This window comes from Aotus nancymaae, unplaced genomic scaffold, assembly GCF_030222135.1.
Source record: "Aotus nancymaae isolate 86718 unplaced genomic scaffold, 86718_ANA_hifiasm-v0.15.2.pri h1tg000014l, whole genome shotgun sequence".
Taxonomy (NCBI): domain Eukaryota; kingdom Metazoa; phylum Chordata; class Mammalia; order Primates; family Aotidae; genus Aotus; species Aotus nancymaae.
Window position 1 is genome coordinate 53,975,292 of NW_026988425.1, and position 21,537 is coordinate 53,996,828.

Sequence of the window (21,537 nt, forward strand, 5' to 3'; positions counted from 1 at the left end):
TCTAAATATGAGTTCACACCCTTTGCAGGGACATGGATGAAGCTGGAAACCATCATTCTCAGCAAACTAACATAAGAACAGAAAACCAAACACTGCATGCTCTCACTCATAAGTGGGAGTTGAACAATGAGAACACATGGACACAGGGAGGGGAACATCACACACTGGGGCCCATCAGTGGGTGGAGAATAGAGGAGGGATAGCATTAGGAGAAATACCTTACATAGATGATGGGTTGATGGGTGCAGCAAACCATCATGGCACTTGTATACTTATGTAACAAACCTGCATGTTCTGCACATGTATCCCAGAACTTAAAGTATAATAAAAATATAAATAAATATAAAAAGAAAGGACAATGCCAAGGAAGTCCAGAAAAAAAGCGATCAAGAAAGTGAGAGAACAAGTCATAAACTGGAAGAAAATATAGCAATCCATGTAACTCTCAAAGGGCTATTTCAAAATAATTAAGCACTCCTAAAAATCAATGAGAGAAAAAGAGAAAAATAGTCAAAGTACATGAAAAGGCATTTCACAGAATAGGAAAGCAGAATGGTAAATAAACATATGAAAAAATTGACCAATCTCATTAGTACTCAGGGAGATGCAAATAAAGACCACAGTGAGAGGACACTTTATGTCCACTAGGTCAGCAAAAAGTAAAAAGCCTGATGACATCATGTATTTGAAAAGATATAGATCAATGGAAAGTCATATACTGCTGGTGGTAAACCAATTTGCCATGATCTGGTAAAGGTAAACATTCACATACACTATGATTCATATTCTACTCCTGGCTACACAGCACAGAAAGTGTTTTACTTGCAAACACACACACACACACACACACACACACACACGGAGACATGTACCAGAGTGTTCATAGCAGGATTCTGCACTGTAACACGAGCTAGAAACAAACTAAATGTTTAGCAAGAAAGAATATTAGCACAAATGTTACATCATGAAGCCATGAACAACTACAGAAAGCAACCTGGATGAATCTCAGAAATGCCCTGTTAAGCAAACAAAGCAAGTGGCAGAAGACAACAAACAGAATCATATATGTATGTATCCTGTCATTCTTTTAACACTTAAAAACAAGAAACAAACAGGAAAACAAACAAAACAACCCCTCGGAAGACAAAATAACGTATTTTGGTGTAGTGCTTCTCAAACTAATGTGCCTATAAGTCAACAGCAATTCTTATTAAAGTACATATTTTCGTTCAGTAGGTCTGGGGAATGGCTGAAATTCAGTGTTTCTAATAAGTTCCCAGGCAATATTCATGCAAAAATTGTGGACCATACTTACATAGCAAGATTTTAGAGGATACATACATATATGATTTTTAAAAAAGTATTAAAAATGAAAAGGTTATACAATTCATGAAATTTCAGATGGTTGTTACCTGGTGAGTGATGAAGGCAAAGATGGTAACTGAGAGAAGGAAGGAGCTCACAGGTAGATACCACATATTGACAATATTGCAGTTCATAACTTATATGCTCTATAACCTACATATGTTATAATGCTAAATATAAGAAAAGCCATAAGAGCAATAAAAACTCCGCAGGACAGGGGACTCACATCATCACCAGCAGAAGAGATGAAACTAAGTTGGACAGGAAGAAGCAGTAAGCAATGTGGAGCTGAATATTCCATCTTCAGAAGAGAGAGCTGCAGGCCAGTCGACAACACTGTATTTATAATATCCCCAGATTAAATAATGGGCAGACTTTTAAAACTGTGGTAGCACAAAATGTGGGGAGCCCAGATAGAACTCTGAGCTAAAAATAACTACAAATATCTTTAAAATAGAATTCATCCTCCTTTCAAAGTTTAAAGTTTTATAGTTAAATAAAGTTAATACCAAATTAAGATAAAAATTTTCGTGAAGTGGTGTGTGTAGCTCTCAAATGCAAGGTAAACCTGTTCCATTCTTTGGCTGTGAGTTGCCCAATCCTGGCACACATATATTCCTAAATATCTATCCCCTACATCCTTTGGGTGTGCAGAAACTTTTCTTGTAGTGAGAATGCAATTTTATTTCTCAAATATCTGCCTTTAAAATATAATATTCCTTATTATCTAACATTGTAACTATCAGCAAACATCACAGCAGGAATTAGTAATAACTAACAAGAACTCAGGATAGTTACTTAAGGATCAGGAAGTGGGGCTTGCAGACAAGAGAGGAGAATTACTAGCTTAAAATACAAGATAGAGAGTGACAGAGAAAAATTTTCTATCTTCTCAATATTATCTCAGATTCTCCAAACTGTTCTGATGCATAAAATATTGCAATAAATCTCTGGATGAGGGACTTACCTAATGTTTAGCTGCTCTAAAGGGTAAAAGGGATAAGACAGAGAGGGCAGGATACCTATTAGGTTGCTGCAAATGTAATTGTGGTTTCTGACACTCAAAGTAATAGCAAAAACTACAATTACTTTTGCACCAACCTAGTAAATTGACAGCTACCATTTATTGGGTTTACTATGAACCAGGTATTATTTTAGCTGCTTTTCAAGAATTATTTTATTAGTATCCCCATTGTACAGATAAAGAAACTGTAGCACACAGAAGATGGTAATTCATCCAAAGACACACAGACAGCCCAGGATTACAATGAAGATTGCTGGTTTCAGAGCTCATACTTCAGACCGGTGTTCCCTGCCTGCCTTTCTGCAGTGTCCCAGTACCTATTTCTCTGTAAGCATGTCTTATGTGTGTGGACATTGTCAATTTCCTCATGATTGAAATGAAATGTTCTATTTAAGAGGATGAGTATAAGCAATGGACAGAACGAATCTGAATCCTCAAAAGTTGCGTGATTTTTTTGCCAAGTTTTATAACTTTGCTGAACCTTAGTTTCTTCATCTGTAAAATAAATCAGTGACAAAATATACATGATAGGACTTTGTAAGAAGTACATAAAGTAATCCATTTCATACACGCGACAGGAATTTGCTGCTGCTGTTATTGCTGTTATTAGTATTAATAAATCCTATTATACATCTAAACCCAAGTCTGTCTTTAAGATTCTGTGCAAAATACAATGCTTCCCCATGTGCATTTTACATATGTATATGTATGTATACATGTAAATAAAATAAACAAGACATTTTCTTTTTGTTTGTTTCTTTCTCCCACACTCCCCTGAATCAGGCTATTAACTGTGGAAAAACATTGAAAATAACTCCAGGAGGCCAAACTAGAAATCTTAAATAGAAGAAGGCGAGTTCCTCTCCCACTTTGCTAGAATAAAGTCATTCTAGGATTAGCCATCCAAGTTTAATTTCATTAGCCTCCAAGGGGTCTGTGAATATTTTTAGATAATTATCCAAGACCTCCAAAATGCAATTCTTAATGTAGCTATAGCTGTCATTAATTGAAAGATGAAAAATCTAACTTATTAGATCAAATGGTGTTTTCCTCAAGTGACAACAAATGTGATACTTTTCAGCATATCACAATTCTCCCTTAAGATCTGAAGTAAACAAGACTTCAAAGAGGCTCCCGGCATTGAGGGAAGACTAGTTTCTTAATCTGTCCTCAAGGAATACATGTTCCCTCCAGAAGAGAGAGGAGAAGTACCTGGGGAACACTCATAAACTAGCTCAGATTGTAGCCCAATTATTCACTTTTTTGTGAATGCAACATTTTTAATGAATAATGCGTATTTTAAAATATTGGGAAAAGATGGTGTTTATTTTGATGGAATTGTTAAACATCCAAGTAACTTGGTGAGTAAAAGAAAAGAAAATAGCAACTTCAGGAAAGGGAAAAATATACAGAATTCACAAGTCAAGGCAGACTCACCAACACCTTAGTTTTTAATGTCTTTGCTTGCTTGCTCTGTCTTCTTACAGACTTGACACAGCGATACAAGATTTTATTTATTTTAATCGAAGTAGTTTTGACATAGTATTTGGAGGAAGGTGAAGAAGGATATGAGCCATTATTCTCCTCAGCATGACACTACCATTTAAAATAAATGAAAGATCCATGGTCTAATATTACCAAGGCTGAGTAATTTTCCCCGTGGCTCAGTGCATGGAAAACAGCATATTTTCTTCATGCATAAATAATAGAAATATCATTTTTGAACACAGTGAATTGTTCAGAATGCTTTGTGGAGTGTGGCAAATGTAAATCTAGATTTATCTGCAAGTGGTCTCTGTGCAGATTCAAAGATGTGGACTAATTGATCAATTATAAACCACAGATTGGGCTAATGGACCCAGTTCTTTTTTGATGTTGGTCAAGTAACTTAGAAATGGCGCATCTATTCAGTCAATGAGCCAAACCAGTAGTCTCATCACAGTTAAATATTATTCATTCTTAAAGGTATGTCATTTATTATGGTTATGAAGAGAATGAGCATTATCGCCAGAATGCCCTGAGTTTCTGTTTCAGCTCTAAGACTTTCTGGATGTGTAACCACAGATGGGTTACATTAATCTCTCTGTTAGTTTTTTCATTGATGAAGATAATATAATCAACTTTGCAATGTTACTGTAAAGATTATATGAGATAATAGATGTAAAATGCTCAGCAGTATCTGTTACATAAATAATACATGTATACCTAAGTATACACATGTATAGACATTATTATATTCCATATATTATGTTGTATGTATAATTTAGGAAATTAGGGAAGTACAAAACCAAGAACTCCCACAGTAACATGCTGGGTGTAGTCCTTTTAAAAATTATGAACTGTGTTCAAGTAGTAATAGGCCTGTGCCTTTAAGCCAGCAATGAATATTTTAGTGAGATAAGGAGCTTCTATATTTTAAAACTGAAACAGTTCTGCCTTCTTCACTCTTTTGTTTCTACTTTTATTTCTATTCCATATGTGTTTCCTGGCAATGGAGAAGGGAGAAAACAGATGTTTACGGAGGACCTACTATGTCAGATGCTGCAGCAATGGGCACTTCATTATGCTATGGCGTTTGATAGCCATGGCCTTTTTATGAAGAAGGTATTGTTATTCCTACTTTACAGATGAGGAAAATGTGTCCTCTTCTCATAATTAGAAAATGAAAATGCTGGAACTCAATTTGTAGCCACTATTTAGTGGCATTTTACAGTTTAGTTAAAGAATTTGCCACATATAGTGTGGGTCAGGTTCCTATCTATTTTTAATCTAGAACCTATTTCTCTAGGAAACTATGCTAAAGACAGTAGTTAGCTTCCTAAGCTAGAAAAAGTAGTTAGCCTTCTAAGCCAGCCTTTTCTTTCACAATAGAAATAGCACATACTGCAATGAAACAGGGGCAGGCAAACTGTGGCTATTAGACAAATTCAGCTCACTGTTTTTGTAAATAAAGTTTTATGGAACATAGCCACATTCGTGTATTTACATAAGTAAATGTCAATGACTGCTCTCATACTTCAATGGCAGAGCTGAGTAATTTGACACAGACTGTATATCTCACAAAGTCTGAAAGTAGTTACTAAATGGATCTTTATAGAAACAGTTTGCCGATCACTGATGAGTAAGAAAAGCTTAGAAAAAAAAAAAGCTATATACTGCTGATCATTAGAGAAATACAAATCAAAACCACAATGAGATACCACCTTATCCCAGTCAGAATGGCTGTGATTAAAATGTCAAAAAATAACAGACACTGGCAAGGTTGCGGAGAAAAGGGAACATTTATACACTGTCGATGGGACTGTAAATTAGTTCACCATTGTGGAAAGCAGTGTCTTGATTTCTCAAAGAGCTAAAAACAGAACCGCCATTCAACCTAGCAATCCCATAACTGGGTATATATCCCAAGGAGTATAAATTTTTCTACCGTAAAGACACATGCACGTGAATGTTCCTTGCAGCACTGTTCACAATAGCAAAGAGATGGAATCAAACTAAATGCCTGTCAGTGACAGATTTGGTAAAGAAAATGTGGTACATATACTCCACAGCATACTATGCAGCCATAAAAAGAATGAGATAATGTCTTTTGTGGCAACATGGATGGAGCTGGAGGACATTATCCTTAGCAAACCAACGCAGGAACAGAAAACCAAATACCGTATGTTCTCATTTATAAGTGGGAGCTAAATTGAGAACTCATGGACACAAAGATGGGAACAATAGACACTGGGGTCTACTTGAGGATAGAAGATGGGAGGAAGGGGAGAAACAGAAAATATACCTGTTGGGTACTAGATGTAGTACCTGGGTGATGAAATAATCTGTAACAACAAACCTCCATCACACTAGTTTACCTTTATAACTAACCTGCCCATGTACCCCTGAACCTAAAATAAAAGTTTAAAAAAAGAGAAAATACTACAGGACAAGTTCTATCATGAACAAACCATCATTTATAACATTCTGTCTATGTTTAAATACTTCCTGTCATCTTTGAGCAAAAAGTGAGTATGAATGTAGCAAAAGATGATTTCAGCAGCCTCCATCAGCCCCAGAGGGGACCAAGGTGATGAGAACTGTCTGAATTCAAGGGCCTAGTTCCGTCTGAGGAAGTTTACTCCAAAGCTAGAGCTGCTCTCTTCACAACTCCCAGATGCCCAGCAGAACTTGCCATTTTTCCTCGGCCTTCTTTTGCTGCTGTCTTGTCCTCTTAGCTGAAACTTCTCCCAAGTCCTCGTTCTTTCGTCTCTATTTGGCATCCCTCTTCCCTTTCAGAAGGTGAAAGCCTTCCCTCTTTCAAACCAAACATCCCTTTTAAACATAAAGGAATTAATATTCCTTAATGCTCAGGAATTTGCAATTTTAATAAGCTCCTTAGGTGGATTCTCTCTTTTTTTTTTTTTTCCTTTTGAGACAGGAGGATCTTACTCTATCATCCAGGCTGGAGTGCAGTGGCGTGATCATGGGTCACTGCAGCCTCAATCTCCTGGGCTCAGTCGATCCTCTGACTTCAGCCTCCCGAGTAGCTGTTATTTGCACCGAACTGAAACTGATCTATACATAATGTTTTAACTATTCAGATAACCTGAATTTCTTTGCCTTTTTCCTTCTGTTGGTGAAATTAAGGTCTTGGTAATTTCAGCAATTTTGGGCAATATTCATGTAAAAAAACACACTTCCAGTTACTAATAGCACATTACGCCTCAAATGAACTATGAAGGCAACTATGCAAGTACTCAAATGTCATTCATGGAAAAGCCAAACAATTTGTTCACATGTCTAAATGAAGGTATTAAATAAACGCAAACTTAAAAAAAAAGATGGAATTACTCTTGGAAGAGTTGCTTGCTTTTGATTATTGGTTATGGCCTCATGAAAACCAGTGGAAGCAGCATCCACTGCACCCAAATTTGCAACAACCTGAGACTGATATACTTTCTCTGACAATTATTATAATTTCTACCAGAAACTTCTCCTTATACCTTTCACCTTCCATTCCTGATGACTTAGTGATGCAAGCTAGAACCTAGCCATAGTAGTATTTTCAGGATTTTCTCATGTGTCTGTCCTGGAAGCTATTCAAAATAAGGTCCATGATTATATACTTTATTCACTATGAACTATAATTCCAGGAGCTATGTTGTCTTAACCAAGAATTGGAGTTCATAGTCTAATGAAATTACGAAGATGCTCTACTCTAATACATTCTCTAGAGTTGGCCTCTCAGCTAATGAGGAAGATTTAGATAATTGAGAATTCTACATCAACTTTCAAAAGGTAATGATTAAAGAAATCCAGAAATCTGGACTAAGAATTAATTAAGTCCATGATGGGGAAAACTAATCATTATAATATATTTGGAAATAATGCAAAGTGGTAGCTTAATTTTTTTATGGATTTCTTTCTGATTTGCAGATATTCCCAAACCCATAATTTGATCTTATATTTTCACCTTTGTTTACATTTATGCATTATTTTTATTTGCACTGACTTTTTAAAGTAAATTAATTGATTAGAAAATCCAGTTACATGAACAAAAATATCAAATATGATGAATTAAATACATTAATACCATTTTAAACTATTTCTTCCCTTTGATTTCTTATACCAAATATTTCTGGATCTTATCAATTCTTCCTTCCATCACTTATATCTCCTCCAATCATCACTTTCTTGTCATTCCTACTTCAAAAACTATAATACAAACCTTCACCTTTTTACTCCTGGATTATTGTGACAGCCTTCTAATTTAGTATTATTCAAACTGTGGCCTGAAGACCACTCATATCAGAATTTAACCCTTGTTAACAGGGAGATTATGAGTCCTCTCCAGACTTGCTGAACCAGAATCTCTGGAGTAAGGCTCAGGAATCTGCAATTTTAACAAGCTCCTTAGGTGGATTCTTTTTTTTTTTTTCTTTTGAGACAGGGGGGTCTTGTTCTGTCACCCAGGCTGGAGTGCAGTGGCGTGATCATGTCTCACTGCAGCCTTAATCTTGTGGGATCAATCGATCCTCCCACTTCAGCCCCTCAAGTAGCTGGGATTACATCACCACTTTTGCATTTTTTGTAGACATAGAGTTTCACCATGTTTCCCAGGCTTGTCTCAAACTCCTGGACTTAAGCAATTCACCCGCCTTGGCCTCCCAAAGTGCTGGGATTACAGGTGCGGCCCACTGCACCTTCCCCTTAGGAGGCACATTAAAGTCAAGAACCACTGTTCTCACTGCTTTCTTCCTTTCTCATTCTCCCAGTTTTCAAGAAATTATGCATATGTCTATCTGCTTAGTCATTCTAACATGCTATCCTTGTCCCCTGTAGAAAATCGTTGAAGATTTCCCATTATTCTCAGGATAAAATCCAATGTCTTAACTTGACAATAAAGGACCATAAAATGGTCAGAAACTACTTCTGCAATTTCCCAAATATGACAAACTAATTCCTAGTTTCATGCATTTAACCACACCCTACTTCTCTGCAACTTGGAACAACCTCTACATATTCACCTCCAATTCATTCAACTCCAAACACAAGGCAACACCAAATTTTTCTGTAGCATCTTCCTCGATCTTCCCTCTTTAGAAGCTCATCTACTTTATTGTCACTTTTATTCATATGGCAGTTTAGCGTAGACTGTCTGTGCTGCCTCTTGAATTGTCATTTAGTTTTTAATGTGAATATGCCTGTCTCATTTTTGCACCTGATTGTTTAGTTCCTGAGGGTAAGAACTATTTTTTATTCAACTGTGCTCCTAACATACCTGTAGACAATGAACAAATAATTTTGAAATGACTAAATGAATAAAAGATTGACTAAGTCTCTACTGTTTTAAGCCATTAATTAGCTAATATGGTTTATTGTTTTTGAATGGCACATAGTCTACTTTAACAAAAACAGATTTTCTCATTTTGTGAGCTTACACCTGTCTCTTGTTCAGATGCTAAAGAGCTATAACTACATTCATAACTATAAAATTGATCCTGAACCAGACAAAATGCCAGCAATAGAAGTATCAGCCACTTCAGTCTAAATGTTGTATGAAAATCTTGTTGGCTAATTCAAGTCAGAGAAGAGCTGGAAGTTATAAGCATCATTTTGCATGTTTTATACCCAGTCGCACAATCACAAAGTGCCTCATTTATCAGTCCCTGCTCTCAACACAACAAATAGATGCTTGTAATTTGAATTGTGTGATGCTCATAGAACCACCAGATACTAGATCCTCAAAAGCATTTTCACGCTTGATAGTTTAAATAGGATATTTATCTCCTTGCCCCCAAAGAATTCCATATCTTAAAGTCAGAATTTACAATGCAGTATAATTTTGGGGGCAGGGTTAGGGTTCACAAAACAGACTGCCAGGAACTAGACAGTGAGCTAACTGAAGGATTATCATAGGAGTAAAACTGCCTTTGTAAAAATTGTAACAGTGAAAAAATTATGACAGTGAAAGAGATCTGACCTAACAGATTCCATGTTGCTTTTAACCTCCAAGCTGTCCTTCTTCATAGGCCAAACTAACTTTGGGAAGAATTTAGTTTATAGTTTAACTTTGAAACAAAGATGATAATAACCCTTTCCCGAAATAAACCCTTTGCGTGCCTGGGGACCAGACTACTGTTGTAGGACCCTGCACTCAGTGGATCAGCTGGCAACACCCACATTGATAAACTGACTCATCTGTTCTTGTGTCTCTCACCCAGGAACAAACTCAGCACAAGAGGACAGCTTCGGCTCCCTATGATTTCATCTCCCACCCAACCAATCGGCACTCCCCGGCCTCCTATTTATCAAATTATCCTTAAAAAACCCCAGTCTCTGAATTTTCAGAGAGACTGATTTGAGTAATAATAAAACTCTGGTCTCCTGTTCAGCTGGCTCTGCGTGAATTAAACTTTTTCTATTGCAATTCCTTTGTCTTGATAAATCTGCTCTATCTGGGCTGCAGGCAAAATGAACCCATTGGACAGTTACAGAAGCATTGGCTGACTTAGAGATTGGCTTATCCACCCACAGAATCTAATGTCCACCATATTAAACACTTTAAAGCAATTAGAGCTGTCTTACTGAGAACACTTTGGACAATAACTGATAAACTATGTAACTGAATGATCTTTTGATGAGGTCTAATTTATACTATAATTCATTTTTTAAGATGTTTAAAGTAATGTATTATGGTAATGTATAATGCACTTAGTTTCTATGACCAAAACATAGAAATAATTTCTCTATATAAATGAGTAATTTATTTTTTGTATAAATTATAGTGATTTTAAAGCTTTATAAGACTCACAGTTTTGTTATTATTTAAATTTTTATAGAATGTTTTTCCAAACAATAAAGTACAAAGGGAGGAGGCTTTAAACTAATAGAAATTTATGTTCTAATCCCAACTCTGCAACTACCAGTATGAGTCTGAATGATAATTCCTACATCAAAGAACTGTGATAAGAATATAATAACACGTGAATGTTGCAGTCTAGTTATTTGTTTGTTATCTGGTCCCCACATTAGAAACCAATCTCAATGAGAGAAGAGCCTGATATATAGTAGGTGCTCAAAAATCATTTGTTGAACAAATATAATTAGCTTATTTTTCTGATAAGAAAAAAGATTTAAGCTAATTTTTCTATATTTTAATGTAACTCATCTAAAATACTTGAGGAAAGCATTTCCTGGGAAGGAAAACATCAAGAGAAAGCAGAAACCATTCTTGTCTTTCTTCTTTCAGATGCAGGAAAGTCAGACTGCACTTGGTGATGAGAGATGCATGTTATCAACAAACTAATTGTGATTGATAGGTTTATCAAAGAGTAGTCTGGCAATGTCAAAAACACCTGGGCGTATAACTCTGAAGACTTACAACAATTATATCAGTTAATTTTGTGTTTTTTAAATGGCCCATGATGTGGCTGGTGGAAGTCTATTTTTGCTGGGTTCTATATTCTTAGGTCCCCTCATGGTTTTTAGTCACTAATACAAGTATGAAATGTAACAAAGATTTCATCATTCATTTATTATATACATAATTATTGAGCACCAACTAATTGCTAGGAAATGTTCTACTCACTGGGGATACCGTGGTGAACAAAATAATCAAGGCTGCTACCCTCTGTATTTAATGTACCGTGATGAACAATAACACATCATAAATATAAAAACAAACACTTCAGAAAGAAAATAGTGAGGCATGTTATTCTGAGAAATAAAATAAGAGATAAGCTAGCAGGTGACTGAAGGCTGCCTTAGATTGGGTGCCAGAGAAGACCTCCCTGAGCAAGTCTTTTTCAAGCTGAGTTCTGAATGACATGGAGAAATCAGGAATATAAACATTGGGGAAAACACCATGGATGGAGCCATAGGCTAGTGTGGCAACCTTGAGAAGTGGCTTGGCCAGTTTAAATCACCAGATGGTAAGCCATTAGAGGTGAAAGAAAACTAAGCCAGCAATTTTCCAAGGGCATGAGGAATATTTCACTTTTTCTCATTTTTATATGGAAGGTGTTGGACAAGATAATTGTCAGTGATTATTACATACTAAAAAAATTCAGAAATCTATGGTCAAGATGATCTGTTAATCCCAACTTAACTCCTTATGAAACACTGACTCTTTCAAGTCCTTTAGTAGAAAATACCCATAGCTTGAGGAGTTGTACTTCTGGCTGAATGGGGTTGTAGATATTACAGTTGTTACAATGTTCTGTTTAGAAAAGCTGACAGCAGCATAATTCAACAAACATGTCTGAATTATGTATTAATAAGACTTCCATTAGTGAGAGAAAAAGGAAGATATGCAAAATTTAATACATATAAATTAAAGTTTATTTTCTCTTATTGTGGTCCAAAACTTTAATTAGAAGAGCTTTGGTGGAAACAAGTCAGATAATTAATTTTTATGGGATTAAAGATACTAAACTGTCAGAGTATAGCAAATTTAGTATATTTGTATTTGTCTACCTCAGATGTAATATGCATTATATGTATATTTCCTTTTTTAAACTTTTTTAGAGACAGGGTTTCACTGTGTTGGCCAGCTTGGTCTTGAACTCCTGACCTCATGATCCACCCACCTCAGCCCCCCAAAATGCTGGGATTAGAAGCGTGAGCCAGCATGCCCAGTCATAATGTGCATATTTCTACTTAGAAATTCTGAGTTAGAATTGACATATTAACCTCACTTATGCAAATCAACGTGAAAATAACTTATGTATGCTTTAAATATTTAATATTTTACAATAGTATAAAATTTAATGAAATAAACATGAAGTTTCAATGCTGGAATCAAGAACAACAGTCTTGAAGGATGATCAGAGTAAAATCAGGGCTTTTTTGGCATTAAATTGTAATTTTTTTGTTTTGTTTTTTATATTTTTTAAAATTACACTTTAAGTTCTGGGGTACATGTGCAGATCATGCAGGTTTTATACACTTGCCATAGTGGTGGTTTGCTGCATCCATTACCCCATCATCTACATTAGGTATTTCTCTTAAGGCTATCTCTCCCCATGTTGAACAATAAGAACACATGGACACAGAGAGGGGAACATCACACACCAGGGTGTGGGGTCAGGGTGGTGGCTAGGGTAAGAAATTGTAATTTTTAATTGTAGTTTTAATATAATTTGTGTCCTGCTGTGTCCACTACTGAAAACCATATAATAATAAAAACGATCAAATTCTATCTCTATTTCATCTTAAATATGGTTTAAGAATAGTATGGGCCACCTTGAGTGGCCAGAAATTCTAAGTTAAAATTGGCATATTGACTCCCACTTGTGCAAATCAGCTGTAAAGTGATGTATTTCATATAACTTTTTTATTTAATGAATATGAGTAACTACTGTATGTCCTAGGTACTAGAGTATGGCACAAATATAAAAAAATCCCTGCCATCCTTAAAGTAGACAATAGACAACAAATGAATAGACATATTTTATCAGGTGATGATAAGTTCTGTGGAGTAAAACAAAGATGGAGGAGTAGGGATCCTGGGAGAGGAGAGTGTGCAATTTTACAAGTGTGGTCAGGAAAGTCCTCTCTGTTGCAGTGATTTTTGAGAAGAGACCTGGGGGAAGCTATGTAAATGCATTACAGGAAGAGAGGATTGTCAGGACAAAGTCCCTGGGGCAGGGCAAGACAGCTAGGAGGCCTGTGTGGCTGGAGCAAGTTGAGGGAGAGATCAGTGTGTGTGCGTGCGTGCGTGTGTGTGTGTTTGGAGGAAGAGGTTTTAACTATGATTCAGAATGAGATGGAAGCCTTTGACAGGTTTTGAGAAACATGACATGGTCTGAGTTACATTTTAAGAAGATCATATTCTGGCTGCCATGTTGAAAACAGATGGTAGAGTGGAGGTACATATAGCAGATTGGAAGCTATTTCAACAATTAAGAAAGATAACTGGCTTGGCCCAGAGTGAAAGAAGTAGGTAGGAGGAGGGGAAGTATAGTTAAGGTTTGGTTTTAATTTACTGATGATGTGTGTGTGTGTGTGTGTGTGTGTGTGTGTGTGTGTGTGTAAAAGGAAAGGAAGGACAAGAAATTGAAGATGTTTGGTCTTAGCAACCCAAATTATAGCCCTTCTGTTGAGTGAAGTGGGGTTTCTGGGAAAGGAGCAGGTTTGAAGATCGTAAATCCAGTGTTTGTTTTAGGACAAATTAAGTTGGAGAATCTATTAAAGTTTCAAGTGGAGAACAAAAACATAGCGTACTTGTGTTTGTCTACCTTGAGCATAATTTGTACATTTCTCTACGGAAATTCTGAGTTAGAGGGGACATATCAACTCATCTGTGGCTGAAGCTAGATAAATAGATTTGCGAATTGTCAGTCAGTGGATGACCATCTAGAATGGAACAGTCTGAGGACTGAGTTGGGCAAATTAGAAGGAATCAGAAAAGGACACTAAAGAAAGGTGAGTTCATAGGAAAAAGAAGAGAAATGGTCCCAGAAACCAAGGTAAGAGATGGTGTAATCACAATTCACATTATTTAAAAATATACATTATTAACTGACATTAGCTAGTTATGAAGAGGACTCAACAACTTGCTGTGGCTGTGTACTGGAGAACACTGGGAGTAAGCTTTATAGCAGCTGCCAGCTTCAGCAGACCTTGGAAAGGAAAATGGTTTGCCTAGTTTTAGAGTTTGTTTTGAGAAAGAAAACCATTCACTTGTATCATTTCTAAGTTGCAATATTAATAACTGTCATTGTTCTTGTATTCTTCACAATAATGTCCATTAAACATATAACTAGTCACATATTTAACCTCACTAGGGACTAAGGCATTGCATTATGTCAGGATTGTATTACTTTTCCCTCTCATATTTGTGTCTGATTCTTAATAGGAAATATGAGTAAATCTGATATTTTTCTAAAGGTAATTTTCATTTCTTTATTATACATTTCTTTTTGGTGACATAAACTATCAGGAACATCATTGCTCCCAAAAAAAATACAGGGCGGGTTCTCTTGTACATAATCCTTTGAAAATAACATTAAATATGATACATATATTCATTTCTCTGAAATAATTTCTCTTGAATATTTCTTTTTTTTTTTTTTTTACAAAGGAAGGACAGGAAAGAGGACTTAATGGTGCAGGGGGTTGGCCTTACTGAAAGGACCTATAAATTAGCAACCAACCTAAAAGGACCTATAAATTAGCAACCAACCTTGATATAGTCTGAATAATAATAATCATGTAACAAAAAGTGACAACAGTAATAATACTAGATGATATTCATTGAGTTTGTCACCATACCAGTAACTGTGGTTAGAATTTTACTTGCATTATCTCACTTAATCTTTATATTATCCAACGAAGGTAGGTGCTATTGCTATCTCCACTTACAAATGGGGAAATTAAGGGATTGAAAGGCATAAGTGACATAGTGACATGTCCCAGATCGCAAAGCAAGGAAATATCAGTGCTGGAATTCAAGAGTCTCTGAAGATAGCCACTATGTGGTCTGGCTTTAGCCACGGCATCAATTTGAATGGGTGTCATTTAAATCATTAATTACATATTTTAATTTAGGATATGAGTTAGACAAATTTTAAGAAGTCTCTAGATGTGCACATTCAGACTGTCTGCATCCTGAATATTATAATGCCATTTATAATTTCATTGCCTAATAAATATTAATTGTGAATATTTCTATGTAAATAATTTCCCCCACATCTTTTATTCTGTCTTCAATTTCCTAGTCCCTATAACTATCTATAACCAAGTTAGTTCCATTATGTAATCTCTACTCATCACACCACACAAACCCCAAAATATGGGTAGTCAGTCACAAAATATACTCTATGAGAATGCTTTTTTCTGAACTTTTATATAATATTTGAAGAAGGAAAGGACAATGGTGGCCCTCCCCTGAAAGCTGTGCTTTGCAGTCTTACCAAGACATAAGGTAAGAAAATAATCTATGCAACAAGCTCACATGTCATGAAGAAATACTAATTGGCAATTTCTACAACAACGAAACAAAGGTGTGTGTATATATAACTGTATTACAAGAATGAGCTACTCTGCCTTTGTCATATTTTAACCAGCAGCTTTATTAACATGAGAAAAGTTTTGAATTTGCTGCCAAGTTTATGCAGAACAACAAATGTCCCAGACATACAGTGAACAATAAGATATATAATAACTCTGGTCAAAATATGTGCCAACAGCACTTATCAAAAGGTAAACTGTGGGGAAATAAGAGTGTTCCCAGGGTGAAATCATGCATTTAATAACTGGAATCTGACAAGCCAATGCACTGTACATATAACTCAGTTTTAAACCTGCTTAAAACACCATTTAATCACATCACGTTGTTTCACCATTTGTTGTTAACACTGATATTACCTTTGAAATATTTTTTTAAAAGATGTTCTAGATATTGCCAACAGTTAGTAAATATTTTTAAGAGTCACATCATATATATTGGGAATATAGTGTTTTTCGCAAAGCTATGAGACTACACATATTGCTTTTTTTTTTTTTTGAGACAGAGTCTCACTCTGTCATCCAGGCTGGAGTGCAATGGTGCAATCTCAGCTCACTGCAACCTTCACCTCCAAGGTTCAAGTGATTTTCCTGCCTGAGTCTCCTGAGTCGCTGGGACAATAGGCATGCACCACCACACCCAGCTAATTTTTTGTATTTTTGGTATAGATGGGGTTTCACCATGTTGGCCAGGCTGGTCTTGAACTCTTGGTCTCAAGTGATCCACCTGCCCTGGCCTTCCAAAGTGCTGGGATTACAGGTGTGAGCCACTGTGCCTGGCCATACTTCTTGAAGAAGTCTCATTACATGGGTGAAGGTCAAAGGAGGAGGAGAAAAACTAATGTACAGATTGAATTCTACATCGATGTCTATGACTGGCTAGCACAGTTACCTAGCCTCCATATGAAAACCAAACCCTGGTGACCTTAGATTGCAGCCTTGCAGAGGGTCAGCGAGGCCATGCCTAGATTTCTGACCCATGGAAGCTGTCAGATAATAAGTGTGTGCTGTTTTAACCCAATAAATTTTTGAATAGTTGAAATATTCAAGGAAGTAAAATTATTCTGACAAGAATATCGCAGACTCAAAAATACATACATGTAGGCCAGGCGCGGTGGCTCACACCTATAATCCCAGTACTTTGGGAGGCTGAGGCGGGTGGATCACGAGGTCAAGAGATCGAGACCATCCTGGTCAACTTGGTGAAACCCCGTCTCTACTAAAAATACAAAAATTAGCTGGGCATGGTGGCACATGCCTGTAGTCCCAGCTACTCGGGAGGCTGAGGCAGGAAAATTGCTTGAACCCAGGAGGCGGAGGTTGCGGTGAGCCGAGATCACGCCATTGCACTCCAATCTGGGTAACAAGAGTGAAACTCCGTCTCAAAAAAAAAAAAAAAAAGTGGAAAAGGAAATTAAAAAAAAAAGTGTATGTGTATATGTATTTTTTTTTTTAAAGAGGCAACTGTTTGTGGTGCAACAGTTAAATGTCATTCAAACAATTGATTATTTAATGTTGACTACCTGATTACCTGAAAACCTTTCAAAATGATAGCAAAGACTGAAATAGATTTTCTTTTGGGGATGTGACAGACACACATCAGGGTAGCCTTCCTGATTCTGGCCTCCTGGTATTCACAGCTGTTTGTAATTTCCTCATCTTGAAAGTGAGCAAGAACTTTAACTTGCTTCTAACAAATAAGATGGGGCAAAAGTGATGTCTGTCACTCCTATACTTATGCTATATAAAATCCAGTCATGCTTGCAAACTCACTCTCTTCCTCTCTTCATGGCTTTGAAGAAGCAGAATGCTTGTTGTAAAAGGTCTATGGCAAGGGCAAGGTCGTAGTGAACTGAGGATGGCTTTTTTTTTTTTTTTAGAAAGAAAAAAAGAATGAAGAAGGGGAAGAAAAAGAGAAAAAGGAAGAGAAAGAGAGAGAGAGAATGGGAGTATTGCTTTCTTGCCCAGGCTAGAATGCAATTTAGTAATGGGTATTGAAAACCTCTTTTATACCAATAATTATACTTAATGATGTAGACAGGAAGGAATAAGGGAAGAAAATAACAAACAAGCAACCAACCAATATTTCATTTAAACCTATGAAATGCTCTGCGATTACTGAGGAGTGATTTACTTCCAATTATGTAGTCACTTTTGGTTTAGGTGTGAGGTGGTAATGTATGTTTTGTGTATTTGAAGTGGAGAGTTCTATAAATGTTTATTAAGTTTCCTTGTTCCGGGTCTGAGTTCAAGTCCTGGATGTCCTTGTTAATTTTCTGTCTGGTTGATCTACAGAATCGTTAGCTCTTCTTGTTACATTGATCCTTTTGCCATTATGTAATGTCCTTCTTTGCCTCTTTTGATCTTTGTTGCTTTAAAGTCTACTTTATCAGAGGCGAGAATTGCATCTCCTGCTTTTTGTTTAGAGGATAGCTTCTAAGAGCTGATATAACCTCTGATATAACCAACAGTCACCAAGAAGTTGAGACCCCTCAGTCTTACAGCTGCAAGGAAATGAATTCTGTCATTATCATGAGGGACCTCAGGAGTCGATCCATCACCAGTGGTGCCTCCTGATGAAAACCTTGCAGAGGGTCAGCTAGGCCATGCCTAGATTTCTGACCCATGGAAGCTGTCAAATAATAAGTGTGTGCTGTATTAACCCAATAAGTTTTTGAATAGTTCAAATATTCAAAGAAGTAAAATTATTCTAATGAGAATATCACAAACTCAAAAATACATACATGTATACATAGAGATATACAAGTATAAACAAACTGGCTTTTTGTGGGGGAGAACAGATGAATTTAGTAAAAACAAAACCTTTTTTAAAAACGGATTGAATTCAAGTTAAAAAGTATTGTTCTTGAATTGATAAAGTTGGATAGATTCAGCAAAATACTCCCCAAGCTGGTTGGTAATGTCAAGTCTCCTTACTCTATATCCATGAAATAGCTAACTGTCAATGCCAGTCTAAGAGTTTTAGCCTGGATTTAAGATGTGTGCTTAAAGTAAGGCTATAGAGATATTCTCAGCTTAAGAATATTAGTCAGTTTTCACCTTCCCTCCTCCAACTATAGTCATTCTTAGGCACCAATTAAAATCTGTACCATACAATCTGCATCGACTTTCTGGGAGGTTTATTCTTTCATTAGATGTGAAAGAATTCCAGGTCTCAAAAAATGAGATTAACTGTATCTGTACTTTATGCGTAAATGGTCATCCCCATGTAGCTAACTACTACTCATTCTCTAATTGAAGACGGATTCATATCCTCTAAAAGCCATATCTGATACTGTTTCATCTAATCTGATTTAGATATTTTTTATCCGTGCTTGAATAGTACTCCATGCAAACCACTGGACCTGGTAATCAGGCACCATCTGTTCTGTTTCTTCCTTCTTACGGGAAAGATCCTCCCTATTTTTCTTCTGCCCTCAGGTCAGTGCCTGCCACAAAGTGGACATTTAATAAATATTTCAGAACTTTTATTTTGCAAATTGGTTTTACATGTACATGCGCATGCATTTTAACCTCACAAATGTCCAAGTAATAACATGGCAAAGACTAATTTGGTCTTTTGAGAAAGAGACAGCAGATGCTTTCTTACAACGACATAGCCTTATTATTAAATGAGGCATATTATATATCTATTTCTTCTATGTACATGGTAAATTTTAATTAATATTCTCTGATAACAAAATATACAAGTAAGTGCTTGAATTGAGATTATGAAAAATGAATTTATTGTATAAATATTTCAAAATGCACTAAAACCATAAATAAAATTCAGATAAAACCCTAATAATGCGCTAGCAATAACAACATATGCTGGGGTATTGATGAGGCTCATGAAGAGGCACATCTTCTTGGCTTGTTTCTGATCTAGGTGGAACCCCCTCATCAGCTTCAATGTCCTATCCCAGTTCACAACTCATATAACTTTGTATAGCTGCAGACAATAATATCAAAATTATTAAGCTGATTACAAATGACTTATAATTCTTATGTTTGCCATTTTCCAATCCTGTGCTTCAAAGTAAAATGACTATATTTATATTACAAACACTATTTTTGTTCTAATATACTATTCTACAATCCTGTGGAAATGCTGATGTGTTGAATGTATAATTCTCCTTTAATGTAAATTGGCTCTGTTGTGGTATTTTACATTTGCAGCTAAAAATATATTGGAAAATCTTCTTCAGCTGAACCAGGGAGTATTGTTTTTTTCTACCTGGCTTTGAACTAGCAGTATGTAACATACAGAGCTAGTTGGAAGATAGTCTTTATTATAAAATAATGGTTAGAGGAACAGACTCTGGAGCCATATTAACAGGCTTGAATCCTGGCTCCACTTACTGGCTGTGTGAGCCACTTAACTTCTCTGAACTTCAGTTTCTTCATCTGGAAGAGATAATTAAAGTGTCTGTCTCATAGTGTTGGTGTGAACATTAAGTAAGTTAATGGGTGTATAATGCTAAGAATAGTGCCTGCCACATAACACATCCTTACTAAATGTTAACTACTTAATTACCTGTCTCATCCATAAGCTCTATGATGTCAATATTTCAAAGTGAGCAGGATATTAAGTATAATAATTAAAATTATTATTATTAGGGTTACTAAAGGTATAACATGTCTAATGTTCAAAATAATTTAGGCAAAAAATTAATGATTTTTGCAAACTTTTTTTTTAAAGACAAAAAGACCATATGGCCATTCATATAATATGAACATTATTAATTAGTGTTAATTCTCATTAAACATAATAAGGCCTAACTTTTGAAAGCAAAAGTGGAGGTTATTGAGAATTTCAACAAAAGAAATGGGATAGATTTGAGTACTACATTGCCAGATATGTGATAATGATTTATAGAAGAAAAACATGGACTATTAAACATATCACTGATTTATTCTGTAACCATATCATTGATTTTTGTTGTTTGAAATGTGATGTGGATGATAGTCTCTTGGGTAGATTAATTACTGGCTGCTGGTTAAATACTGTACTCAGACAGTATTGATTAATAGCTTGATATTAACCTGGAAACGTGATCCAAAGGAGATTCAAAATTCTGATTCTGCAGCAAGTCTGGTTTATCAACTTTGTGGGTAACAGAGCAACATGTTATAGAATAAAAATTATTTTGGAAAGGCAGAGCAAGATGTTCAAATAGCAGCCTCCACCAATCATCCTCCCTGTAGGAATACAAAATTTAACAGTGGTCCACACAAGAAATCACCTTCATGAGAACCAAAAATCAGGTAAGCAATCTTAGTACCTGGTTTAAGCTTTATATCAGTGAAAAAGGCACTGAAGAGGGTAGGAAACAAAGTCTTGAACTGCTGATGCCACCCCTCCCACATGCCAGCCCAGTGGCACAGAGAGTGAATCTTCGTGTTTGGGGGAGGGAGAGCGCAGCCACTGGGGGACTTTGCATTGGAACTCAGTGCTGCTCAGTCACTGTGGAAAGCAACACTGGGCAGAACTCAGTAGCGCCAATGTAGGGAGAATATAGACCAGCCCTAATCAGAGTGGAACTGCCCATTCCAGGGGTCAGAATCTGAGATCCAGCAAGCCTCATTGCCATAAGCTAAAGTGCTTATGGGACTCTGGGATGATAAATAAACTTGAAAAACAGTCTAACCCA

At 36.2% G+C, this 21,537-nt stretch overlaps 1 protein-coding gene across 3 annotated transcripts in view; it reads right to left on the reverse strand.

Moving 5' to 3' along the window:
* Nucleotides 1-21,537, reverse strand: part of PDE4D (phosphodiesterase 4D) — a 1,389,427-nt gene that overhangs the window by 939,346 nt on the left and 428,544 nt on the right. The gene's annotated exons all lie outside the window — the stretch shown is intronic.